General features: G+C 40.6%; 1 long non-coding RNA gene across 3 annotated transcripts in view; it reads left to right on the forward strand.

Moving 5' to 3' along the window:
- The window catches only part of LOC140127587 (uncharacterized), a 69,935-nt gene that overhangs the window by 243 nt on the left and 43,185 nt on the right, over window positions 1-26,507 (forward strand). For all 3 annotated transcript variants that reach the window (XR_011855023.1, XR_011855022.1, XR_011855024.1), the window contains exon 2: window positions 231-334. This is a non-coding gene — a long non-coding RNA (uncharacterized lncRNA). The remainder of the gene's footprint in view (window positions 1-230; window positions 335-26,507) is intronic.

Genomic DNA, 26,507 nt, shown 5'->3' on the forward strand with positions numbered 1-26,507 from the left:
AATCTTTATTTATAATCCCACCCTATGGCAGACCCCTGACTCACGAAGAGTCACCCCTCAGCACTCAGGAGAGGAAAAACCCCCTGTGGGGGAAACCTCTAGGGAAGCCATGGCTGAAGGGTCGCCCTTCCTCTGGGCTTAGAGGGTCACTGCCAATAAATATCTCTCCCCCAATTTATAGAGGAATAATTTGGCTGATCTGGTGGTGGATGTCCCTTCCTCCCTCGCAGCTCCAGGTCTGAGGCAGACAACCCCTTGAAGAGGATGGCGGGGCTGTGGTGATGAGTCCTGGGCTGATGGGGCGTCCCTGCTAGAACCTCCAAATCGCATCAAGGTAGGTATATTGTAGGTAGTCAAGCTCAAGGTCCAATGGCACAAAATGGCAGCGGGCACAGCAGTGCGGAAGCTATTATGGAACCTTCAGTAATTATGACATCAGCACAACATCTGTGACCACTGAGGGCGTGTCTACACGTGTCATACATTATGATGTCACACACAGGGAGGGAGCTGAAGGAATAATGGCTAAAAATATGTCTCATTACAGTAGAAAAAAGTGTCCTTTTACCTCGTATTGGTATCAAATTAATTATTGGTTTAATAAATAGACAGAAATTACGTGCAAAGAATTTAAACCCAATGCAGTCTTAATGTTTTTATACAGCAAAGGTTTTTTCTGGGTACTTAGAAGATTAGTGGTACTTTCTTTGTAACATTTATGACTTTTTTCTTGACATTGTGGGATTTGTGCTTGGGGCTCAGTTAAGGGTGAATTTACACGTCTGCAAGTAGCACGGACACAATGGCCCACATGTATTAAAATGTTTTATGTAGGGTACATTCACACGACAGTTCACATACCCGCCAACATGCTCTATCTTTTCCCAGTGTACGGCATCGCACCACCGCCAGGCCGTCATTGCTGTCTATGGGAATGTATATGCGGCCGCATGTGAATGAGGCCTAAGTGTTTGCATACTGAGGTGGGGGCTGGAGTGCCGGGAGCAGCTCAGTGCTGCATCAGACAGGTGAACAATGTGGCACATTTACTAAGGGCTTTGCACTAGTTTTCTGACTGACTTTGCACATTGTTTTAGGTGTAAAGTGCTTGCACATGTATTTAAGAAGTGTCTGCATCACAAATGTGTCGCACGCAACCGTTTTTGTGGCGCAGCTGCACTAGGCACTAGGAACAAATTAGGGACCGTGCCCTTAATTTAACATGCAAAGTCTGTTGCACGCCCCGTGGTAAACTACTCAACTACTTAAGTTCCATTGCGGGTCCACAAGTATTATTAATATTATTTTTATAGCACCATCATGGTGCTGTATATTCACATGAATTGGGGGAGATGTATTGTGCCTTCCCTGACAGTTTTCTGGAGGAGAAGGCATGTAAATCTCCATATTTCTGTCATAACCATCGGAGACCAAACCCCTCCAGCCCGCCCCCCGGTGAGGATTGTGTCATTCGGAGATATATATATATATATATATATATATATACACACACACCTTTACAAAATAAAGTGAACACTAAAATACCACGTCTGAGTTGTCAGTGAATGAGATATTTATGCTTTACATAGTGGAATACGTTGAGGACAATAAAGCATTAAAATGATCAATGATAATAAATAAATGTCCCATGGAAGTCTTCATTTGGAATGATACTGAAAATCAAAGTAGAAAATTACATTTCAGGCTGATTCAACTTCAGTGGAAATGCCTCTAGACAAAAGAAATGAGTCTCAGTAGTTTGTGTGGCCTCCAGCTAAGTAATTATAATAGTATTTGGTGTGTGTTAACCAAGAAATCAAGTATAAAACTTAGTTTCTCTTAGCGCTATTCATCAATTGTGATATAATATAAACATCCCCATTCCTGTAGACTGTGTCACTCTTGTGTTTCCACTCCAAAACATAACAAATGGATAATAAATGGAATAATAAAAATAAATCTATTATCAAAATCAAGCATGGATGAACCAGGGACACTTACTCAAAGATCCAGGCACCGTGATGGTGGTAATCTTTTTATATTTGTTATCCCTGGCCTCCTTCATTCTAATATCAACATGTAAAATTATGCTAATGTGCCTGAGGGTCTACCCTAGCCCCTCTGTAACATTGTCTCATCCTCCCCCTACTTCCTCGGCATTGTGCAGGGAGCACTTTCTGCTGTATTATCAGTGCTGAGGAAGCAGGGGGGAGGGAGAGACAGTGTAACAGATCAGCCAGATCACAGAGGGCCTAGCGTAGCCCCTCGGGCTCATTAGCATAATTTAGGAAAGAGGCCATGGATAACAAATACAACAAGAATACTACAGTCATGAGGCTGCCTCTAATATATACTGACAAGCTACATACACACGATGGTGTGCTCACTGGGGGCCGAAACCAGGTGGAGAAGGGAGGGGGATTGAGTGTTGCTCACTCCTACGCTCTTGATTATAAGACATGCGTCAGAATTATGGTTCATTCGGAAATACAGTCAATCAAATGAATGACCATATATTTAATTGAAAACAATGGGGTTGTGTTCCATGAAAAAAAAAAGTTGTGATACGGCTAGCACTCGTCCAGAAAATACTGTTGTGTGCATCTAAGTCAGTAGTAGCAGTCTAGCCAAGGATGAGATTGTTACATTATTATAATGTTACAATAGTAAAACTCTCCCACTTCTGAGAGCGCCCCTCTATAGTTAAACACCATAGTCCAGGCCCTCAAGTGCCTAATTGCAAATACATCCATGACTGTACACCAAACATTCACTGCAAAGCATATAGACTTTGATCTATTAAAGGAAAATATTTCCTTCCCATAATGCATTGCAGCACAGAGTATCCTACCATTAGCAGCCACAAGAAAAGATGAATGGGTCTCAGGACTGTAATACCGGCTGGATCAGTGCAAGCAATTACTTATGTGCTGAAGTTTTTCACCTAAATTATATCAACAGTAGATTAACTGTAATATCATGTAACTTTATATTGAAAGGTGCAAAAATGCTTGAAATAGGAGCGTTATAGATGGAACTACTTGAAAAAAGTGATACTTTTTACACTAATGAGTGCCGCAGACATTGTCCCTCTATAATTCATCAGAAAATGGCTTTGTTACCGAGAACCTAATTACCGGATCATTAGCGACATGAAAATACTGAGCTGCTAAACAACTGCAAAAGTTTTTAACAAGGCAGCAACTCTACAGCAACTCTCCTACACATGACAAGATGACAGTCTAAGGAGCAGGAACAAACTGGGACACCTTTACCTAGACAGAAGATTAGGGAGAATAATTAGCTTTGATACCTGACAGTCTTACATCACATACCCCGCTGTCAGGGTACAGTGGATTCCTACAGTAGCGTGATATGACTAACCAGCAGTTAATATACATATATGTAGCACCATCTGCTTCTGGAGCATAAATCATTGCAACAATTACAGAAGACACAGTGGTACAGATGACTAAAACACTTGGAGAATGTTCTAGCCACACAAGTTTACATTTAATAAAATATAGTTGTTAACTATTTCATTTCCTCGCCATGTTTGGATAAGTAATGACCTGAAGTTGTTCTCCCTATCCTCATGGAGTGTGACTTACTCATGCAGTAGAAAGGCTACCATAGCAGTGATGGCGAACCTTTTAGCGGCCGAGTGCCCAAACTGCAACCCAAAACCCCCCTTATTTATTGCGAGGTGCCAACCAAAAATTAAAGCAGTAACTTACATCTCCCTGTTCTTCAACAACGTTCGATCATATTGGCCTCCTGAGGACAAGATGGAAATTTGCATCATTTTAGCTTCTTTCCAGTGTCCCTCCGTACACAGAGAATCGTGGGGACAGCAGAAGGTCTTCCAAAGATAATTCGGCCCTTTCTATTCATTCTCTCTCTTTCTACATACCCAAGTAGTGAAGTAAGTATCACTTTAATATATGACTGAAAGCAGCATCTTTTAAGTTACTTGGAACTGCAGGAAGATTCTATGAGTTCTGTCTGGTGTGCTGGAGCGATGGCCCGGGTGCTGACAGACAGGGCTCTGAGTGCCCCCTCTGGCACCCGTGCCATAGGTTCGCCACCACTGGCTTATAGTCATATGTACCAGTATCTCTTCCAGGCCATTTGCCAAGGAAGATAGTAGTCAAGAACTGGGCTGTAGATTTCCAATATGTGTATAATGGTACCATAACTACAGCACTGATACATGAGGCTATTCTTCAACTTTGTCCCTTGCAGATTTATTTTATGCATTGGGAATTGCCTTGGCTCATATAGTAAACACACCCATATGCTGCCATTATACAAATCGGAAAAAGAGTGGGCTTTTGTTAAGGATACTACACTATTCCTTATGGGGTCCTCCATACAAGCATTCTAAGTCTACGCAACGGAAACTGATCAACCTAATGTGAAATAAGCCAATGACCCTCATAAAACTATGCACAAACTTTTTTATTGTTGTTAGATGATTTCCTTGCGGAAGAGTTATTACAATGTCATATTACGAGCCCGTAGGTTCAGAATTTGAATTAATGTTACTTTATTCCCCATGAAATAACAATGCTGAAGTATGTAACTCTGTGTTATCCCACTGTTCTCTAATACTTTCTGGAAAAACATAAATAAGTTAACGAATAATGTCTCCATATGGTCCTTTGCACTTCAATCAGCGTTGACAAGCGCTGGGGTATTTATAGTCACAAGTCAGGTCAGTGGTAACTGGTGGATCTCAGAGACAGAAGGTTTTGATATTATGCCTCCAGGTTCAACTCTTGGCGCTTTCAATACAAACATTGAACTTGCTCCAATGTCTATTTGTGAAATGCTGTGAATGGCAAAATATGAAAGGACTTGTAAGTCACAGTGCCATTTGTTGATGAGGATCTCTCAAGCTTCCTGTAAAGTATTATACACTCCAGCACATGGCAGATGGTCAACATACAAGAAACAGTTATGTATGAAAGAGACATGGCTGCATAATAGCTACAATACTGAGCTGAGCTTGAGTGGCTGGGACTATTGTGGAACTTCCAGGGTATATGAACAATAGCATTCCTCCCAACCATCCTGAGAGAGTCCCAAATTTCTGTCTCTGTCCTGCTGTCCTGTCTGGAGAGAGGTATGTTTCGGGACATGAACTCTATCGTCTCTCTATATTATCACTCTGCCTCAGCTGCTGGATGGAGGAGAGTTGGCATGCGGAATGATATGTCATCCTGCCTGCTGGCTTCAGTGCTGCATATAGCAGTAACAAGGAGGAGTGGGGGCCACAGTATGAAGGGAAGCTGCCTGGGGGGCACAGAATGAAGGGGAGCTGTTCGGGAGGCACAGAATGAAGAAGATCTGCTGGGAGGGCACAGTATGAAAGGAAATCTGGGGGGGGGGCACAATATGAAGGGGAGCACCTGGGGGACACAGTAAGAAGGTAAACTGCTGGGGACAAAGTATGAAAGTATGAAGAAGAGCTGCTGGGAGGGCACAGTATGTGGGGAAGCTGCTTAGGGGGGGTTCATGGTATGAAGGGAAGCTGCTGGGGGACATAGTAAGAAGGTATGCTGCTGGGGGACATAGTAAGAAGGTAAGCTGCTGGGGGACAAAGTATGAAGGGAAGCTGCTGTGGGACATAGTAAGAAGGTATGCTGCTGGGGGCACTATATAAAGAGGAGCTGCTGGGAGGGCACAGTATGAGGGGAAGCTGCTGGGGGGGGGGTCAGTAAGAAGGTAAGCTACTGGGGGGCAGTATGAAGAGAAGCCACTGGGTGGCCACAATATGAAAAGGAGCTGCTGGGAGGGAACAGTATGAGGGGAAGCTGCTGGTGAGACAGTAAGAAGGTAAGCTGCTGGTGGGGTTCACAGTATGAAGGGGAGCATCCAGGGGGGAGCACAATATGTAAGGGAAGCTGCTCTGGGGCCACGATAAGAGGGGGAGGTACAATGGGATTTCAGGGTGGAGCGAATATTAGGGGGAGCTGGGGGCACAATATCACAGGTATCTGGGGGGAAACAATGTGTGGAGGAGATGGGGGAGCTAAGGAGGTATTTATACTGTATGGGGGTGGAGTTAGAGGTGGGTTCAAAGTTCAAATGCACAACTTAGAGCAAAAACAAAATGTATCCTATTGTCTTGTCTTATAATTGATGATGCAACTTGTCAGCGGCAACAAAAACTACACCAGATTTATCCAACTGATACTGCATAATAAATATATATAATTATAACCTAGTTTAAGACTGTCTAGTCATATTTTACATATTTACATATTCATATTTTAGTTATAGTTTTCTGGTTGGTTTAGTTCAAACCAGAAAAATATGTCAAACGCAAATTACAACATATTTCTGTTGTAAAGGGTTTGAAAAATCTGAAATTCAGTGATTCAGTTAGATCCAATCTATTTCTTGTCTATGTCCATGACCAATGCTAAAAACATATGCCCGAATTCTAACACCACTAACACTGTGGAGGAGACCGCCGGGAGAATACACAGTAAACTAGACACGTACTAGAGATTAGGAGCAGGTTCTTTTCAAGTGACACAATGTTAGTGTGTTTTATTTGGAAATAAATCCTTCCAGTTTACCGTATACTTTCACTTGTTTCCATGGAAGTTCATGACAATCCTCAGCAGGATGCAGTCTGGCATTCAATACCTGCTCACTAATAACACTTAGTAATATCTGAGAGCAGCGGCTGAATGTGGACAGACAATGATATATGTGTTACATAAAGAGCCTTCAATGTTACTCTCCAAGCAAAACTTCTCTGCCTCAAATCCTATTGTTTTCTCCTGTTCTTCAACTGACACACATTGATAACGCTAGAGACAACATAAGCGGCAACTGTTCCTGCCATCAGGGCTGCACAATCAAACTTGCCCCAGAGTTGAACAGGACTTTGCAGGATTCGCCAGTGTACCGGGCTGCATGCCAGTCAAATAGGAAACAGTCAAGCAATACACATGTAGAGGAAGAAGGAAAATCTTGGGCACTCACGGATAATACACCACAACTTTTATTCAGGCCAAACGGGAATGCAAAGAGGTACCGGACACGCTGCAGACGAAGGGGCCGTTTCGCACTAACAGCGCTTTCTCAAGCCTGTTATAGCCCAGACGTATGATAGCCCCACCGCCAATAAGGCGCATCTGCATACATCAAAAGGGTCCTGCGCAGTGTTTATCTCTACTCCAGGCAGAAATAAGCACAGCTGGCAACTTTTCATGTATGCCCGGTAACAGGAACAACCCTGCGCCGACCCATTCTCTGCCGGCCGTGTCCACCTCCTGACCGGCCACGCCCTCAAACCCCCCCCCCCATACCCAGCTAGCTGAGAGGTGACACATTGGGGGAAATAATCGCTAGCAATAAGTTAGCATTTGCGATTATTTCACAGCTTATACACCAGTGTCTAGGCGAGAAACACCCTGATAAATACCCCCCAATGACCTCTCTAGAGCAGCTTTATTTACCATAATTTTGGGTGTCTGTTTCCATTTGACTCCAGTGAACTACATTGCCCAGTCTAAATACTAGGTGCACTGGTGCATTGCCCAGATAACATCTAAAAATGAATACACCAATAACAACAATACAAAAAATAACTCAAAATCAAACATTTAAAATATGATTTTATCTTATTTTAAATTTAAAATCAGCGATGTTGTCAATAGTTTTTCTTTACTTTTATAACTGCATATAATAATTACAGATAGCAACCACAAATCTGTGAATTTACTGAGAACTTAATGGAAAAGGTCACAAGTGTCCACACTAATGGCTGAACAAGAACTGTTAATTATGAGAAGAAAATACTCCAAGTTCAGCAATGTCATGAACTTCATGGTCCCTGGATGAATAATGCAGTGTGCCATTTTCATTAGTAAAAGAACATGTAGTCACTATTATTTGGTTAGCAGCATATTCTGGCCTAGCGTTTCTTACCATAAGCAGATTATAAGAATTCTATTATGGCTCATGCACGTAGCAGCCCTGTGCGCAAAGGGCCACAGGCAAAGCTCACTTCTTATTTTACAAACTGTCACAAAATCCCATAGGAAAACACAGGTGGGGGAATTTATTATTCTACTTGCACAGTTGCATAACTTGAAGCTGATGAGCCCCAGTGTAAAGTGTGTGCCAGGCCCCCCCAACTAACTAGTTTTCTCATATGGGAAAGTGACACCTTTTGGGACCCGTAAGCCTGTTGGGCCCAAGTACGGCCGCCCTCTCTGAACCCCCTCAAGTTATGCCCCATCTCTACCAGTTTTGTAGTGTTAAACATTCAAAAATGATCAGTTGTTTTAAAAGGGCTGTAGGGCTATTGGTTTGTTCAACAATGTTGGCAGATCTATTAAATTAATTAATACATAAATTAATTAATAAATACATTAAATGGGTTATCAAGGTTCAGAAAAAGAGTACCGTATATATGTGGCTGCAGGGTGTATTAAAACAATAAACATCTTATACTTACCTCTCTCCGCACTCCCGTTCTCCCACATTACTGCTGCCATAAGCCACTTGTTAAGTATCAGAATGAAAAGAGTATCCAGTTCAATAGTTGTCTCATTGGATGCACCATTCTTTATTGTATTGGGAGATAAGAACAGGTCAGAAGTGCCTGACGGTGACTATTCTCCCTTTCTTCTTTGTGTATGTTTTTGAGAAGTTTAGTAGTGGGGGAAGGAGATAGAGTTGTCAATATAACAGATATAAATGTGATATAACTGTACATGGCCAACTTGTTACCTGTTCTATATACAACATTTTTATTTAAAACAAACTTTTTTTCAAATAGTGGTGATTTTACAAATTTGACATTCTATATACATTTATTAAAAATAATCTTGAAGTCACTGACCTTAGTAGAGGAAAAGAAACATCAGAAGGAAACTTCCCTATTATGTCAGTGATGGATGCAACTCACATTCTCTTCCATGAATAGTGACCCCCTACACAAGTCACAGAACATACAGCATTGTCCTATAGAAGTCAATGGAGAAAATCGCTCACAACTGGCGTTTCCTACATCACAATTGATCTCCTCTTTGAAATTCCTAAGACTTATTTTTTAGTTATGTTTGTAGCAGGCCTATGAAATGCAGAGTCATGGTATACCGTAGCTTGAAAATAGAAACTAATCTATAAAACATCAGGATGATTGGACATTCACACATAGATACCGTATATACTCGAGTATAAGCCGACCCGAGTATAAGCCAAGACTCCTAATTTTTCCACCAAAAACTGGGAAAACCTATTGACTTGACTATAAGCTGAGGGTGGGAAATGCATTGGTCACAGCCCCCCCAGTATATATCCAGCAAGCCCCCAGTTATATATAGCTAGCCTGCCTCCTGTAGTATACAGCCAGCCTGCCCCCATGTAGTATACAGCCAGCCTGCCCCCATGTAGTATACAGCCAGCCTACCCCCTGTAGTATACAGCCAGCCTGCCTCCTATAGTATACACCCAGCCAGGCCCCTGTAGTATACAGACAGCCCAGCCTTCCCCCTGTAGTATACAGCCAGCCCCCTGTAGTATACAGCCAGCCCACCCAGCACCCTGTAGTATACAGCCAGCCCACCTAGCACCCTGTAGTATACAGCCAGCCTAACCTGCCCCCTGTAGTATACAGCTAGCCAGCACTTAAAAAAAAAAACTTATACTCACCCTTAGGCGCCCCCAATTCTCAGCGTGGCTCCCAGATGTTGGCGCCGCTCCTCTTCTGTCTTCCCCGGGGCTACTTTTCGATTTCTGAAACATTTTCTGACGCATACTATTATGCGGCCGATGATGACATCATAGTATGCGCGGGCAGATAACATGGCCGCGTCTCTGCCGGCTGTTACAGAAGACTGAAGAAAGAAAAAGGAGATGCGGGGAAGACAGAAGAGGAACCGTGCCAACATCGGGGAGCCGTGCTGAGCATCGGGGCTGCTGGAGGGTGAGAATATAAGTTTTTTTTTTTTTAATTGACCTGTGTATAAGCCGAGTTGAGGTTTTTCAGCACATTTTTGTGCTGAAAAACTTGGCTTATACACGTGTATATACGGTAGATATCTCATAGATGATGATGTTGAATAATGTAGAATTGATGGCCCCGTATACAACCCTCAATCTTCCATCAAATGCAATTTATATTACAGTTTTTGGTGTTAAAAAATGAACATTTTTTTTATTTTCATAGATCTCATTCAACAAATGTATTTTCTTTTTTTTTTTTAATTCAAAAATTGTAATCATAATAATATGGAGATGGTCAACAAAATGATAGCAATGCTTTCCCTCCAGTAATATGAACATATAATAATCCTTCACTTTGGATTCTGGAAAATCCATGAAGCTTGTCAGCGGTAATGAGCAGTGAGTGCAGAATATTAGATCAGTTCTGTTCTAAAATGTATCATCTGTAATAACTACAGTGTGTGGCCTCTATGTGCGAGTGCAGATGTCTGGGCAAAAATGCTTTATAATCATATTCCTGGGAGATGTAATAAAGATGCTCAGAGACTCCATTCAGTCCATTTCACAGAATTCATAATGTGGCTGATCTGCATTCTCTGAATGTAAATTATTACCTTTACCATCAGTATAAATATAGGATCTCAGCTTCATACATTTACAGGGACTATACTGTACCAGATACAAACACAGCCCATGCAAGTCAGTGGAGGAAATTTATAAAGTGAATGTGCACTATATACACATTCAGGCTTTCAACATTTTTTTTAAACCCCTGAAAATAGGCTAAAATTTAAAGGAATTCTACCATCAGAATCAAGCATAATAATCCAAAAGCATTTACTCATAGACTTATATTTCATATCCATGGCCTCCTTCCTTTAAAAACCAACTTTTAAAATTATGCTAATGAGACAAACGGGCTCTGAGATGAGTATTACCAGAGCACCAACTTCCTGTTACACTGTCTCCACCTGTCTCCCCCTACTCCATCAGCACTTCCCCCTTTCTCTGCCTGATGTAATCTCACTGCAGAAGAGGAAGTTTCTTCACAGTGGGAGGGGGAAGTTCCTTACACAGTGTAACAGCCTGTGAAGCTGCAGCAATTCTGACCCGGTGCCCTTCTGACTCATTAGCACCTTTAAAAAGTGGCAAGGAAGTGTAGAAGGAAGTGTAGTGTTACAGTGCCTGGATCTATGAGTAAGTGTCCCTGGCTTATCATGCTTGATTTTGATTTTTTAACAGATGTGATAAAGACAAATTACATATGTTAAAGAAACAGATGCGGATAGAATTCAAACTAAACACAGACATCATGCGTCCGCATTTTTTCCGGATGGGCAGTGGACCCACCCATCTTAATAAGCCTTTAGTGGTACATGATATTTGCCACATGTTCTACAAAGGAACCCTCTGCTGTTAGAACCTCTCCTTCCTAGAGAGATATAGTGCTGCTTAATAATAGATACAAACCACTTCACAAAATCTCTTATTCACTGCTTTATGGGGAAACCATCATCATACTCAAAGAGAGAAGAATATAATACTACTGCTGATGCTGTCCAGGTTGGAAGAGATCCAGCCATTTATGAACGAAACAGGTGGCCGGATACCTTCTCCAGTACTCTAGGGCCCGATTGTACAGCGAGAAGAAGATAATACATGCAGACTCTGTTAGGCTGAAGACCACACATTGTACATTACACTATACAACCAGATTATACTACCATATCAAGTACAGTATTTTGGTTTCCCTTTCTGCTGAGCTACATAGGAGAATGGCAAATCTAAAGTAAAAGCAGCACCTATTTGACTGAATCACTGCTGTGACTTGGCCAAAGTCTCCCTCAGCTCCTTTAATCCCCCCTCCCACAGAAATGGAGGGGATATAATGATTGATGTTGGTTTACTTGGCTGAAGAGAATTCCTAAGGTAGGGGGGATAAGGGAGCTGAGGAAGACATTGTGCAAGTCACACAGTTACTAGGCCGGATAGGGCATACACCATGTAACCGATGAGCCTGCTGGTACAGTATGAAGTCTTCTGTGAGAACCTGTCATTAGGTTTAAAAGTGAAAACCTGATGACAAGTATAAATAAATGTTTAGTCAATTATACAGATATGAATAAAATGTCAAAATTCTGTAGCTTACACATTCACAGCCAAAGATAACATATCCTCACCATTGCAAGGTAAGCACCCAAGCAGCCCAGGTCTAGTCACACTGTCCACAAAGGCACCCGTGGGCATTAAGGCCAACAAATGGGATGTATAGGTAAGACAATATGGAAAAGGGCTACTAATTTTAGACATACATCCATAAGAACAGAGGAGTGGTGCACAAGACATGCCGGCAATTAAAATACAGACGGTCCCCGGGTTACGTACAAGATAGGTTCTGCAGGTTTGTTCTTAAGTTGAATTTGTACATAAGTTGGAACTGTATACTTTATAATTGTAACTCCAGCCAAATTGTTTTGGTCTCTATGACTATTGGATTTTAGAAATGTTGGGTTGTCACAAGAACCAGGATTAACAATAAATCATAATTACAGACACCTTTGATAACTATTATAATTGTTTATTGTAGCCTAGGACTAAAGAACAGTAAATTACCCAACTCCAGAGGTCCGTTTGTAACTAGGGATCATCTGTACATCGGGTGTTCTTAAGTAGAGGACCGCCTGTATTGTCTTCAGAGTGTCTTGGGCTTTACAGGTATATACACTCACCGGCCACTTTATTAGGTACACCTGTCCAACTGCTCGTTAACACGTAATTTCTAATCAGCCAATCACATGGCGGCAACTCAGTGCATTTAGGCATGTAGACATGGTCAAGACAATCTCCTGCAGTTCAAACCGAGCATCAGTATGGGGAAGAAAGGTGATTTGAGTGCCTTTGAACGTGGCATGGTTGTTGGTGCCAGAAGGGCTGGTCTGAGTATTTCAGAAACTGCTGATCTACTGGGATTTTCACGCACAACCATCTCTAGGGTTTACAGAGAATGGTCCGAAAAAGAAAAAACATCCAGTGAGCGGCAGTTCTGTGGGCGGAAATGCCTTGTTGATGCCACAGGTCAGAGGAGAATGGGCAGACTGGTTCGAGCTCATAGAAAGGCAACAGTGACTCAAATCGCTCATGTTTCTTGAACATGACAATGAGTTCACTGGACACAAATGGCCTCCACAGTCACCAGATCTCAATCCAATAGAGCATCTTTGGGATGTGGTGGAACGGGAGATTCGCATCATGGGTGTGCAGCCGACAAATCTGCGGCAACTGTGTGATGCCATCATGTCAATATGGACCAAAATCTCTGAGGAGCTTCCAGCACCTTGTTGAATCTATGCCACGAAGAATTGAGGCAGTTCTGAAGGCAAAAGGGGGTCCAACCCGTTACTAGCATGGTGTTCCTAATAAAGTGGCCGGTGAGTGTATAAGTGTATGTGCCTTCAGTTTGATAGACATGTAACCATTACTCTACCAAGTAAATTGTGCTATAAAATTTGCCTTACCTGCTTCCGGGTCATTTTATATATCAACATCCAGGGCACCACAATTAATCATGGGTGGGCTGGGAAATTACTACCATAGCAGCCAGGTGTTTGCCCTGGATTTATGCTTTTCTTCACACTCTTATCACTGGTCCCACAAGTCGCAGCCTTGAACCTGGAGAAACCGCAACTGCAACTAGCATTTATATCAAGCCTAGACACACCACCACTTGAGGACCCCACCATCTCCTGCAACACCGACATCTAGCCATTTACACTTTTTGCGAGCTAGAGGATGAAACCACAGGTTTTAACCACTCCATTCCCCAGGTGTACCACTCAACCAGAATCGAGGAGAGATTACCGGTGTATATACTATATATATGCTTATTCTACGCAAGCAGTGAATACAAAGTGGAGAATGCTATATGACACTCCTACAAATATATGTTTTTTCTTTTAATATCTTCATATTTTAAAAAGATATAAAAAGGGTTTAAAAAAAGCACATTTTGATATATTCCTCTGGTCATGAATTGGCAGAAGCTTTGTTCTGTGTTAACAATTGTGAGATTTCACTTTACCTCTTTACATTTGCAATAAACATCGGCTTTGCGTTGCATGTTTTGTTGCTTTTTGTTGTGCAGCAAAATATCAGTTTGAAAATGTGTTTTATAATCGCAATCAGATGAAAGCAATTGTCTTCTGCCCCCTTAAAAACGCTTAAAAGTTGGGACCTTGATGAAAAAGTTAAGGGAAACTGCTTCCTAGCAAACTGTAAAAACGCAAAGCGACGCAATGCAATAAGAAGATTCTGTGCAACGCAAAGGCATAAACACAACATAGAGACCGAAAAACACATTAAAATGTAAATGGAACAGGAACGTCTTTCAAAAAGCTTCAAAACCGCATTGAAAAAGGCAAAGCAACGCATTGTGTGAACGCAGCCTCAAGCATCTTGTTTCCTCATAGGAAGGTGAGCACAGAGACATTAATGGTACGAATAAATGGGGCGGCCATGTTGTGGCCATAATGCAATTGTCATGCGTCAGGCCACATCAATGAAAGGGCATCAACCACCAGGACCAAGGGTTGTAAACCAAGTACACTGACATACTGCTGTGTGCCCCCTTGTAAGGGCTCTTACAATTATACAAATGAGCCTGAGAGGCTCCCACCTCTATAGAGGTTAACGGAGTCCAGAGTCCCTCACTCTTATTTGCATAAATGTTAAAGCCTTTAAAAAAAATCAAGGACATAAGAATCTAAAAGAAGAGCCGATCCTGCCAGAGGGGGCGCACACCAGTATGTCAGTGTGCTTGGTTTACACTCCTTTAAAGAATTCTGACAATAATTCATAACAAAGTTATTATTTAGTGAAAGTTTCATGTTAACAGTACAAGTAGTAGAAGCAGTTTAATAGTTTCGTTGTGAATTATAGGCACAATTCCTTAATTGATGCGACAGCCACATCACAACTGCATCACGGCCACGTCATGGGCCGCACCATTTACTTGCATCCTTAGTGATTTATGAGGTTATAGAAACCTGCAGACTGGCTTTATGGAGTCATTCAGCGGTCTGTGGATGTCACTTGTGACTTATCCCTCAAGGATGAGATTGTAATCTGCGGATATCTATCAAGCCATCAGCCCCTGTACTCCTGTCTCTGAGCTGGGGAGCGTAGTTTGTCATATTTTCTCGCTTTCCAAACCACTTTTCAAGTGCATATATTATCAGTTTAATAAAAAATAGGTATAATATAATGGATCAGGTGCACAAATGCATTATCACTGCAACCTCTGAGTTGTACAAATCCATAAACAGTAAGTAATCATAGAAATATATGGGACCTTATTTTAATTTGCCTCAGATTTCACACAGGGTTTTTGCTGCATTTCCTAACCTTCGCCATTAAAGGGATATAATCACATTTATGGGATATTTACACAGGTACTTTTTTTAATAACATCCAATTGAAGAAATGTTTGTATATGGCAGATCAACTAAATTAAATGTAAATATCCAGATGACAGTAACCCTTTAAGTTATGAATAGCACAATATTTTGCAAGACAATGGGGTAAGTTATCAGTTTTCTGGTGTACAAGCATGGCCAGGAATTGTGCCTATTCACCCACTTCCATCAACTTCAAGACAAGCTAAAAATAATGGTGTATATCAGGTTGTTACATCTTAACTAGAGATGAGCGAGTATACTTGTCTGAGCTTGATGCTCGTTCGAGTATTTGCGTACTCGAAACGGCTCGTTGCTTGGATTAGTATCTCGCCTGCTCGAGATCAAGCATTTACTTAAGGAAACACAGTGAAGAACAGTGAAGAATACAATGAAAACAGTGAACACAGTGACCACAGAATCATTTAAGTGAAGAACACAGAGAAGAACACATTGCAGATGTTCGCGTACATCTGCTAACTTATCGCAAGACATGCGTGCTGAATGGTGTTCTTCACACATATTGTTCTTCACATACTATTGTGAAGAACACCATTCGGCACGGGTGTCTTCGGATAAGTTAGCACATGTACGGAACATCTGCAATGTGTTCTTTCAGTGAAAACATCTGCAAACATCTGCAATGTGTTCTTTCAATGTGTTCTTTCAGTGAAAAATGCTCGAGTCTCCTATTGACTTCAATGGGGTTCGTTATTTGATATGAGCACTCGAGCATCGGGAAAAGTTCAACTCGAGTAACGAGCACTCGAGTATTTAGTGCTTGCTCATCTCTAATCTTAACCAGAAAAACTCCACTGCAGGTGTTTTTGATGGAATCTGTGACTTGTAGCTGAACATAGGCCATTATTTCTCTGGATCTCACATGATCAGTGATATTAGCTATGGTTTTATACAGTAGCTGCACTGATTATTGTCATTTTTAAAAAAAATTTCAAATGGAATTAACATTCGACAAACCAAAGTATCATGTAAGGATTGGGCTGGGGTGATGGCTGCTGACAGCAACAAGTTTCAGCCAGCACTTATCTACCATGCATGGCCATCTCCAACCACACTTCAGAGAGATTCAGGGCAAGATTAACATTTCACCAGTTTTTATTATACACGACAGCAAAACCTCTAATTCTTGTCTTACGGCAGTCAGTAGACTTAATTTTAACTTAAGTTCTGCTGGTCAGATGGTAAGCAGCTGTACTATATCATTATGGATGTCTTAAAGTAAACCATATTGCACCGATGCCTGGCGGAGTTGAAATGCAAGGCTGCACATCCATGACGGCTTCTTCACAGAGTGTTCCCCTCCTTTTATCAGCAAGACAGACAGGTCTTTTTCATGTGTTAAGCTCTTTTATTTCCTAACAAAAACACTGAGTGTGTAACAATGACAAAGATATGTATAGACAGCGCGTGCTGATTATATCTGCTGTCACTTTGTATCAGTGTCTAAAAATACAACAGACATTGTTTAAACATCCAAGAGTAATTTTAGTGACATCTCTAATCTGCCTCTCATAAAATGTAATAGAAAAGTCACAGATGTAACATGGCAGCGTGCCACCATACTTTCACTACAGGAAAAACTTTGGGGTCACCATTATGTCAAATCCACAATACAAGACACTGCACTTACGGGCTGGTAAATACACTCTGGTAATAGTTTATGTCAGAGAAATGTCATAAGAGTTGTCTGATTGGGGGACCCTTTTCTTAAAGAACACCCTCAACTTTGACATGTGCAAATCACTTTTTACCACTTAAAGGGGTTATCCGGGTGTTAAAAATTACTTATGACCTGACTGGGGTGGGCTATTTAAAAATAAACATGTACTTATCTCCTCCGGCACCGCGGTCCCTGCTTACAGGGGCACAGAAGCCGCGCACGGGGAGCTTTCTGATCCGCAATGTGGCCGGCTCCTCCCATCCGTCCCTATCTCTCGGCATTGTAAGTGCTGGGAGATGGTGTCGGATGGGAGCTTCCGGCCGGCTGGAAGCTCCCTGTGAGCCCTTGTAAGCAAACGGGCCGCGGCGCGGGACATCAGCGGCGCCGGACGAGGTACGTACAAGTTTATTATTTTTAAATAGCCCTCCCCAGCCCGGCCATAAGTAATTTTTAACACCCGAATAACCCCTTTAAGCGTCCAGCTTATTTCATTAAGTTTGTACTGACCAAGAGTGCATTACAGAAGTTTTTACCATATACAGATGTCTGTAGTATTATATGTATCTCTCTCTCTCTCTGTCATATAATATATGTATATATAGTCAAGACAGAGACAAAGTGAAAGCCCTCTGCTCCTACAACCTCTGTCCCTGCCTACTGGCTGGCCCAGTGCTAAATTGCAGGTGACAACTGAGACAGTCCTTACCCTGTGTTTGTGCACAGAATAGTACCATAAACAAAAAAGAGAGACAGACAAAAATAACGAGGTCAGGCAAACAGAGTCAAAAATTAGATGCCGGCAAGGTACAAATTCATAAGGCAAAAAAAGAGTCAAAGGTGCAATCAAAAGATCAAAAACACAGCAGACTATATAGATTACCAGAGCCGGAAGACTTGTAGAAGACTTCTACATAGGTCAATGAGGAATTTATGCAGTGATTGGACACTGCTCCAGAAGCTGATTGGGCAGTTCTCCAGCTCTCTAATAGCACTGGGTGCCCACACAATCTCAGCTGAGACAGGCTTCTGATTTTTGTTATTTAAGCAGCCATTGGCAGATCATAAACTGTGACTGTGGTTCTAAGCCCAGAGAACTCACACTGTAAATAGCAGAAGGTCTAATATATATATATATATATATATAACACAAAAAGAATCTATCTGCCATAGTATATTACTATCCAGGGTATCACTTTTTATATGTCTTCCTTATCCATTGAATTATACTTTATGTGAAATGTACTTTCTCTGTTACTTTCTTTATATATTTCTTTTCTATATTTTTTGGCTTTTGACTTTTGTCCATTTGGTTATATTTGTCCTAGAGAAGAAGACGGGAAAGATAAATGCCACTTCATGAAAGCCTTTCAACCTTGCCATTCATTGTTTGATTTAGATGACTTGTACAATGCTCCCTGTCATTTATATGGAAGGAGAAAAGTGCTGATGCAGCAGCTATGACAATGCTATGCGGTGCCTAAATAATCCAACCAAACACTACATAGACAAGTGCGACTCATCAGCGCAGCCCACAACCTGCAAAATGTAAGATGCATTACGTACCATGTGCAACATTACTGAAAATTAACAGAAAGTTATTTGCAATTTTTTTAATGTAATAAAAAAAAAGATATAATAAACTGATTATCAGTTGCCATGGACACAACTTACATTTTTAATGCTCTAGTTTTCATAAATGTATCACCATGTCCTTGTAGGGAATTTACCCTGCTACAGAGAAAGCAGGATGAATATATTTATGCAATGAATAAATGTATTAAATGCATAGGCTAATAGAATTCAGAGGAAATGAGGACTTGTAATGCAGTTATGTATCTGCTTTACAACCAAATGTATCCAGCTAGAAAGATTGCTAATGGAAGTTTCTTCAGCACCACAATTATGAGAAGCTTTCAATCTGGCTATGAAACTGGGCCCCTCATTGTATACTTTTATAAAGGATTAAAGGGCATTGAAGGACTGTATGAAAACGAGCCTAAGGGGCTCCATAGGTGTTAATAGAGACTGGAGCCCCTCAGGCTCATTTGCATACATTCTTTCATCCTGGTGGTATATATACTCGAGTATAAGCCTAGTTTTTCAACACAAAAAATTTGCTGAAAACCGCAACTGGGCTTATACTCAAGTAAAAAAAATTGGTTTTACCAGGTTTTTGTGGTAAAATTAGGGGCCTTGGCTTATACTTGGGTCGGCTTATACTCGAGTATATATGGTAAGTGTTAAAGGTGTTGTCCTGGATTTAGCATTACCAGTAGAACAACCGTGGGCCTAATAAAAGTGCTCGGGTCGGTCTTTATGGTGTTCAAATAATATTATCAGCATTTCTAGACTTCTACAAAGGCCACGATGATGAAAATCCACATATCATAAGCATAGTGTTGGTGGCTCTGGACAATGCTACATTCTGCTCATTCTGTATTTTAGCCTAAATAAATAGCACTCTATACTGCAGTACTAATGTTAAAATTCCAAGATCTCTACAACAGGTAGAGAGTTCACAATATACATTCATTATACAGATATTTGTACGTATCCTGGCTGCAGATTATGAAGCAGAGACATGTAAGTGTGTAATCTGTATGCAGCATGTGATCTTTCTGCCATCAGTTTTCTATCATTGTCAGATTATATGATGAATACATAGAAAACTTCAATATAACATTTCTAACCTTCATCTTTCACTGATTAGAAATAAAGTTCATGCTTATTCCCTTTGCCATTTCTTCCATACTTTGACGATTAATTTTCAATATGTGTTTAAGAAAAGGCAATTCATATATTAAATATATTTCAATATATCAGGAGTTCAGAAAAGGCGCACCTCTCACAAGTCTACAGGTTCTTTAAAGGGAACCCGTCACCAGCTTTTACCCCATTAAACTTCTAGCCCTCTTTTATGGTAAACTCATCTCTTTTCCTATAGTAAAATCAGCACCTCACTCATAAGCAAATGAGGTGAGATTGTCACTATTTTGCAGGGGTTTGGCTTAGAGTCTGGGGAAGAGTCACTCAAGTTTCACATATTTTGGGCTATGGGTTCATATGTGGTATCATATTGAAGATAATAATCTAATCTTTTAATTCATATGAGGTTAGTATCCTGCATGGTACAAAACTGAAGATATGAGAAGTTAAAGAGATGGAATTGTATTCATATCTGCAGTTCACATTCCCAACAATAGCCCATATATATTATTATGTCTCGACAGTTTATTGTCTAAGTTTGCACCAGAAAAAGTCTTTGGAGCTTGCACATGTTGTTTATGCCACTTTTGTGTCAGGGTTGCGCTTTGTCCGACACTTTAGAAAACTAAGCACCTAAAGGGGCGTGATAGTGTTTAGTCTGAGATTGCAACGCATTTATTATGGAACTGCGTCACATTTCTGTCGCAACAGTATAAAGCATAGTGTATGAAAAAAGGTGCAACTGTGTGCACATCCTGAAAACAGACCAGATTTACTAATTGCACATTAAGGAGGCAAACTGTACTAAGGCGGATTGCACCAGTCTTCATGTATTTAGTCCTATGTCTTTTACTACCTGTATCTCTGGTTCTGTAGCTCACAGAACCACAAGCCTGATGCGATCTAAAGGTGAAATTATCTAATCTTCAGTATGATACCAGAATGGTTCTTGGTACTGTAGGTACAAGATATGGGCATCTGAAGTGACCCCCCTCCCCCCTAACCATCACCTTCTGCTCATTTTCACATGACTTTGGCATTGATTTTTAAAGGGAAATGTAATATGTATGTAATGATGTAATATAAAGAGGGAAATATAGAAAAGACATGTCTTACCCTTCCTGGGAGGGCTAATTTAGTTATGAAAAAAATGGTGATAGTTTCCCTTTAAGTGTGATGCCTGTTTTCCCAAGCAAATTGGATGTTAAAAGATTCAGGAATAAATAGAATAATGTGGTCTAGTATCTTAATTATGAGCATTTGAAGACAAGTCTTTCATCATTTACCCACAGAAATTTCTGGGGATTGTTATGTTTCCTAGTAATTGGAATTGTATAGTAAATTGGTGCTGTATATCTGAATATTGAGTACTGATAAACCTTCATGAGGTCCCTATAAGACACCCTATGATAACTGGTGAAGATAGACATTAGCTGACGGTCCATCCATAGTGTAGTGTATAATATACATTCAAATATATATATATATACAGGCGGTCCCCTACACCAGACTTACAGATGACCCCTAGTTACAAACTGACCACTGGATGTTGGTAATTTACTGTTCTCAAAGTAAAACAATTAAGTTTTATTATTAATCCTGGTTCTTATAACAACCCAACATTTAAAAAAAAACTAATTGTCACAGAGACCAAAAATATTTGTCTGGAGTTACAATTATAAAATATACATTTCTGACTTACATACAAATTCAACTTAAGAACAAACCTACATAGCGTATCTTGTACATAACCCGAGGACTGCCTGTATACAGTAATATATATATACATATTTATATAGCCATTAATAAATGTAATCTCATGTTAGACCATTGTAATACATTTTCTCTTAACAAGCAAACATCACATAGGTATTGAGAACACCCAACAAGACGTAATGGATGTATAATCCAAAGATCATTAGAGATTGGATATAGTAACATAAAGGGAAACATCAAAACAAAAAATCAATGAAAACATTTACGTGTTATTCATTAGCAGGAAACATCTGGCCTGTCGGGATACTGTGTTGTGAAGCTGTAAGGCTCAAGGCAGCAGGGGTGCGAAATCAGACAACATGTGGCATTATATTTACTCTAGTAGTTTCTATATACAGCCGATGCACACATCCTCATCAAAATCCACTAACCAGATGTAATCCTGGACAACCACGTTAATCACCATATAACATATAGATGATATAATAATATAATGCTACTGTTTACCCAAGTCAGAAATGTTACTGGTATATCCATTAAGAAATTATACATGGAAATCCTCTATTTGAGGGAAATCTACCATAATCCAGCATGATAAATCAGGAACACTTAGGCTATATTCACACGAACGTATGGGGGACGTATATACGGCCGCCGTATATACGGGCGATATACGTCCCCCATACACTTCTATGGGCGCACGGCACCCTACGGGAGCGGTACGGTGCAGCACACGTGCGGCACCGTACCGTTCCGTACCCGGGAAAAAGCTTGGACCTGTCCTATCTTTTCCCGTAATACGGCGCCGTGCGCCATAGGTTGCTATGGAGAGGGGCGGGGGTGAGCTGCGCTCACCTCCTCCTCCTCTCCCCGTACACTGCCGTTGCCCGCTACGGTACGGTACGGGCGGGCAACGGCAGTGTGAATATAGCCTTACTCAAACATACAGGCACCGTGACTGTGATAATCTGCTTAACCCCTACGGGACGCAGCCTCTTTTGGCCTTAAGGACGCGGCCCCATTCTTCAAATCTGACCTGTGTCACTATAAGTGGTTATAGTTTTGGAACGCTATGAGATATCCAGGGGATTTTGAGATTGTTTTCTCGTGACACATTGTACTTCAAATTAGTTTAAAAATTTGGATGAAATCTTTTGTGTTTAGTTATGAAAAAAAACAAAATTTGGCAAAAATTTGGAAAAATTCTTTATTTTCAACGTTCTAAATTCTCTACTTTTGATGCAGATAGTCATAGCTCCCAAATAAATTCATAACTTACATTTCCCAAGTGTCTGCTTTATGCTGGCATGGTTTTTTAAGATTCCACATATTTTACTAGAATGTTCTGAGGCTCAGAATTTAGGTATCATTTTTCACATTTTTTGTAAAATCACCAAAACCCGTATTTAGATGGACCTGCTCAACTTCTAATTGACACTGAGAGGCCTAAATAATAGTGAGACTCGTAAATTACCCCATTGTGGAAACTACACACCTCAACGTATGAAAAACCACTTTTAAGAAGTTTGTTAACGCTTTACGTGTTTTATAGGGGTTAAAACAAAATGGAGGTGCAGTCTCCAAATTGTAATATTTTTTCACAATACACCCATTTTGGGTGGAAAATTAAACATTTACAATGGATTAAATGAATAAAGGCTCCACAAAATTTGTTACCCAATTTCTCCCGAGTACACGGATACCCCATATGTGGTGATAACCTGCTGTATGGGCGCACGGCCGGGCATAGAAGGGAAGGAGGCGCCATCCAGATCAGATTTGCTATGTCACATTGTACAGGCTATAATTTTTTTCTTTTTTTTATTGTGGACCTATAGGGGCTTATTTCTTTTGCCACATGAGATGCACTTTTCTGGTACGTAATTTGGGGGAATCTATAGGCTAATTGGTGAGATTTTATTAACTCTTTGTTGGTGGAGGAAATGAAAATCATCACTTTTCAGGAAGATTTTTATGGGTTTTTTTTTTTGGCTGTTTACCATACCATAAAAATAGTATATTATTTTTATTCTATGGGTCGCCACGATTACAAAAAGACCTCATTTATATAGATTTTTTATTTTTTCCCATTTTTACTGAATAAAAAGTAATTTGGCAAAAATGTTGTTAATTTTAGCATCACCGTCTTTCATATGCATAACTTTTTTATTTTTCGCCTCACAAATCTGTTTAAGGGCTTATTTTTTGCGAGAAGGATTGTTCTTTTTAGTGGTCTTATTTTAGAGTGCATAACATTTTTTAAATCCCTTTTTAGAGCATTTTTATAGGGTATTAATTGAAAATGATCTTTTTTCTGGAGCTTTTTTTTGTTTTGTTTTTTACGGGGTTCACTTTGCGGATCTAATAACGATTCTATTTTATTATACAGATTGTTACGGACGCAGGGATACCAAATATGTGGGGGTTTTGTGTATTTTATTCAATTGTACTGAATAAAAACCAATTTGGAGAAAATCTTGTTCATTTTAGCATCACCATCTTTTCATATGCATAACTTTTTTATTTTTCGGCTGACAAATCTGGTTAGGGGCTTATTTTTTGCGAGAAGAGTTGTTCTTTTTAGTGGGCTTATTTTGGAGTGCATAACATTTTTTAAATTACTTTTTAGAGCATTTTTTTATAGGGTATTAATTAAAAATTATCTTTTTTCGGAACGTTTTTGCGTTTTTTTTCTACGGCGTGTACCGTGCGGGTCCAGTAACGATTCTGTTTAATTATACAGATTGTTACGGACGCGGCAATACCAAATATGCGGGGTTTTTTGTGTTTTTGTGTTTTTTATACTTTATTAAGTGTTTTTATGGGAAAGTGACATTTTAGGGGCTTATATTTTTATGTATTTATTTTTTATTTATTATAATGTGTAGTGTTTAGTGTTTTTGCATATTTTTACTTATACATACTTGAACTTGAACCAGTGATGCTCTGATCACTGGTTTAAGTTCAATACACTGCTCTACAATACTATTTTATTGTAGAGCAGTGTAAACTGTCTGAGCAAGCTTGCGCATGCTCAGACAGTTTACAGTCAGACCCGGAAGGGGTCTGGCTGCCATGGAGACCGGGCAGCTCCGGGGCACATGCCAGTCCTCGGAGCTGCCCAGAAGTGGATCGGATCCCCCAGTAAGCGGCACGGGGGATCCGATCCACAGCGCAAACACCCTTACACGCCGCGGTCATGTTTGACCGCGGCGTGTAAGGGGTTAACACCCGCGATCGGAGCCGGCTCCGATCGCGGGTGTTAGCGCAGGCTGTCAGCTGTACTAGACAGCTGACAGCCGCTGCTTCTGGTACCGGCTCCGTTCGTGAGCCGGTGCCAGAAGCAGGACGTTATAGAACGTCCCCGTGCGCTAAGCATCTAGCCCCGGGGACGGACTATAACGTCCTGGTGCGCCTAGGGGTTAAATTTGTTATCCATGGCCTTCTTCCTTTTAAATCAACTTTTTAAATTGTGTTAATCAACCAGAACGGCTCTGGGGAAGGGTGTTACCAGAGACCCCCCGTGCTGCAAATTCACAGGCTGCTACACTGTGCAAGAGAAATATAGTAGCCAAAGCCAGACTCATGCATTTTCTAAAATAATAATAATAACCAGTAAAGTGTCCCTGAGCTTTAAATTAACTTTGCATACAATGTAGTCCAGTGTGTGTACATGTGGAATGTAATACAGACGGTCCCCTACTTAAGGACACCCGACTTACAGACAACCCATAGTTACAGACAGACCCCCCTGACCTCTGGTGAAGCTTTCTGAATGCTTTACTATAGTCCCAGACTGCAATGATCAGCTGTGAGGTGTCTGTAATGAAGCTTTATTGATTATCCTTGGTTCCATTACAGCAAAAAATGTTTAAACTCCAATTGTCACTGGGGCAAAAAAGTTTTGTCTGGAACTACAATTATAAAATATATGGTTTCGACTTACATACAAATTCAACTTAAAAACAAACCTCCGGACCCTATCTTGTACGTAACCCGGGGACTGCCTGTAGTGTCTGCACATTATATGACTTGTAGTCTACATTTTAATCTTTCAATTCTGACAGCTGTTGCTTTTGCAGTCTACAGTAGGTCTATAAACCTACATTTAACTTAACTTTAAGCAGGTGGGTAGAGATCTAGCTGCTGTGACTCACCAGTCCTGTCTAGATGTCAGAGAACTGACCCAATCATGTTCTGGACCGGAGCTATGACATCCTATAAAGGGTTTTGCAGGCTAATCACGCCTTGCTTGGTATATTATTTTATATAATATATGATTACTGTATTATGGATTCTTTGAGCCTGTAACCATTTACTTACCAATTTTGAACTGTATTTGTTCTCTTTATCCTGACCCGTAGCTTGTAGACATCTCATTGGTATTTGTATTGCTCTGTCTTTTTCTCTGTATTTGCACTTTGATGCAGGCAGGGAACGTCGACTACTTGCCAATTACCACTTAGGGTAAATTGGGCAATTAGGTAGGGACAGTTACGAAGTGGTTTTAATCTTAGGGCTCACTGTCCTTGCCTGTCCTTCCTGTCGGTTCAGGACGCTCCCTATCCCTGCATAAAGCAGAGTTTCCAGTACAGTAGTCATATGTCATTTGGAACTTGCACTATGCAAAAGTAACGTGTGCTAAAACACCTTATTAAAGATTTTGTCCCATTATAGTCCATATACAGCATCTCTTAAGTGCTGTATTTATATATTTAACAACGATCGCAGGTGTTAACTCTTTAAATGCGGCTGGCAAAATCAGCAGCAACATTTGGATTGCTGCGACCACGTGACCGGAGGACATGGTGTTGCCATTTTGAGGAGGAGCAACGACCCTCCATAAAATCCACAGTACAGTAGTGTGAATGGGGCCAAAGAGTATATAAGTTTGAGTATAAGTGAAGAACTGTATGTATATAAGTATATATATATATGTGTAAGCAGGAAGGGGGCCCCATGCAGAAGTCAGCTATGGG

Source organism: Engystomops pustulosus, chromosome 4, assembly GCF_040894005.1.
Source record: "Engystomops pustulosus chromosome 4, aEngPut4.maternal, whole genome shotgun sequence".
Classification (NCBI taxonomy): domain Eukaryota; kingdom Metazoa; phylum Chordata; class Amphibia; order Anura; family Leptodactylidae; genus Engystomops; species Engystomops pustulosus.